This window comes from Etheostoma spectabile, chromosome 17, assembly GCF_008692095.1.
Source record: "Etheostoma spectabile isolate EspeVRDwgs_2016 chromosome 17, UIUC_Espe_1.0, whole genome shotgun sequence".
Lineage (NCBI taxonomy): Eukaryota > Metazoa > Chordata > Actinopteri > Perciformes > Percidae > Etheostoma > Etheostoma spectabile.
The window spans coordinates 1,677,427-1,679,525 of record NC_045749.1 but is presented as its reverse complement, the minus strand read 5'-3'; the positions used below and the strand labels follow the sequence as shown (position 1 = coordinate 1,679,525).

At 43.2% G+C, this 2,099-nt stretch overlaps 1 long non-coding RNA gene across 1 annotated transcript in view; it reads left to right on the top strand.

The window, feature by feature from the left end:
- The window catches only part of LOC116705572 (uncharacterized), a 14,227-nt gene extending 13,033 nt beyond the window's left edge, over positions 1-1,194 (top strand). The window contains exon 3 of the long non-coding RNA XR_004335960.1: positions 1,181-1,194. This is a non-coding gene — a long non-coding RNA (uncharacterized LOC116705572). The remainder of the gene's footprint in view (positions 1-1,180) is intronic.
- The last annotated feature ends 905 nt before the right edge of the window (positions 1,195-2,099 follow it).

Genomic DNA, 2,099 nt, shown 5'->3' with positions numbered 1-2,099 from the left:
TGGTCTCCGTCCAGAACAACGGGATCAGTTGGTCCACTTCTTTAACTGTCTATGTGTGAGACAAGTGTCTAGCAACATTGTTGTGTAGGCTGCGGTCTCAGCCTGCCAACTCCGTGAAGACTGGCGAGGAGAGGGCGGGGGAGACAACACTCTCCAGTAGTTTGTATTTTGTGTAGAAAGGGTCCACACCTTCCTGGGCAACATGACATCTGCCGACCTCTCCTGAACGGCCAACACCACAGCTGTCATCAAAAAGGCACAGCAACGCCTGCGCTTCCTGAGAGCACTCAGGAAGAACAACGTCAAGGCAAGGAGCCGCTAGTGACCTTTTCCCACTCCGCCATCATAAGCATCCTGACGTACTGCATCACGGTGTGGTTCTCACACTGCACTGAGGCAGAACGGAAGAAGCTCCAGAGAGTGGTCAACACCGCACAGGGATCATCGGCTGCACCCTCCCCTCCCTGGGGCTGCCGAAGACTGCTCCCATCCCGCCTTCCCCCGGTTTGACCTGCTCCCCACTGGCGATCACACCCAGGTGGTCCTAGACTCAGGAACAGCTTCTTTCCATAAGCCATCACCACACAAAATACAAACTTACTAACACCCCCCACATGCACGGAGACACATTCACACCTTCACATACGGACCATGTGCAATAACCAGTACTTTTAGTGTGTATTATTCTTTCTATTTATGATTGTCGTTTTCTTGTCTTTTTTTAATTTAGATTTATAACACTGGAAGAACTGTTGCTAAAAATGTTCATTTTTAGTGTTAAAAAAAATCAGACATTACACGACTTTTTGAACGTGACGCAGAACGTGACGTATTTCCGTTTGTTCATTAAGGTAAAAACCCCGGTCTCCTAGGTGAAAGTCTTGAGTTTGGTATTTTCCCGCTTTGCTTCTTCAATAATTACCAGAGACCACTAGACACAAGCGCTCCGGAGTTGTAGCTGCTGCTTGAACAAACAACTTAAAATCCCTAGTAGGCCAATATTTACCCAATTTCTAGGATTCAGGGTTTCATTGTTGGTGCAAAGATGAGACGAAGGAGTTCCTTCAATGGCAGCTAGATGTCAAATCTGACAAAAAACTGTCTGTGTTGAAATAAAAGGGAAAATCCTATCTTCTGTAATTTTATATTTCACAACAAAGTTTATTATACTCTTTCATAGTGTGTGCTTTTGTTGTGATTTTCAAATAGATTTTCTGATGATTACAGTCTGTTGGTGAAGTTTTGAATTGCCTTGAAATGAAGTCACTGATGCACACTAATGGCAAACTAATAGTAGTTTAAAGCTGATTATGTAACATATGTATTAGACACCTTGTCTGATAGTACATCATGTTAATGGTTCCCAGGGAAGTCTTTTGTGTCCAGTGAAAAGAAGTAAACAGAGCCCAGACAGAAGAAAAAGATTTCGTCTACTGGGGTTTTGTGTACTTCCTGTTTTGTTTTGTTTTGTTTTGTTTGATTTGGTCTGATGAATTGCAAACAGACTCAAGCATCTATCATAGATGAGGGATACAGATTAGCACGTATTTCATAACACATTGGTTTGTTTTTTTATAATAAAATAATAAAAAGCATAAATTCCATTTTCCCAGAGAAATGGAGAGGCACAAAGAGAGGGAGTGCTTGCTGAGCGAGAGAGTGAGTGAGAGTGATGGCTCCTCTTCAAGGGCAACACAGGTTCAGGAGGATATATTTGGGCAAAGGATCCTCAGCCTGCAATCATACGCCTGAGCAAATCCTACAGATAGATACAATACATGGCCAAAAGTATATGGACCCCCCAAGCCCTACACCAGTGCTAGAAGGGGGGCATGGGGTGGCTCCAACCCCCCCAAAGTATCATTTAGCCCCCCTCCTATCCATCTGGCTAGTGTGCGGTCAATCAGGGAATTGTGATTTCCATTGGAGTACTGCCAATGTTCCCAGCCGTTGTCACATGACCAATTAATGTTTCCATGGTGACTATCCAAAATTCTGATACTGATGTTTTTGTTTTTTCAAAATGCAGCAGACTAAGCTTATAGAAAATGAGTATTTTATTTGGATATATTTAATACTCTTTATTGATCCCCTATGGG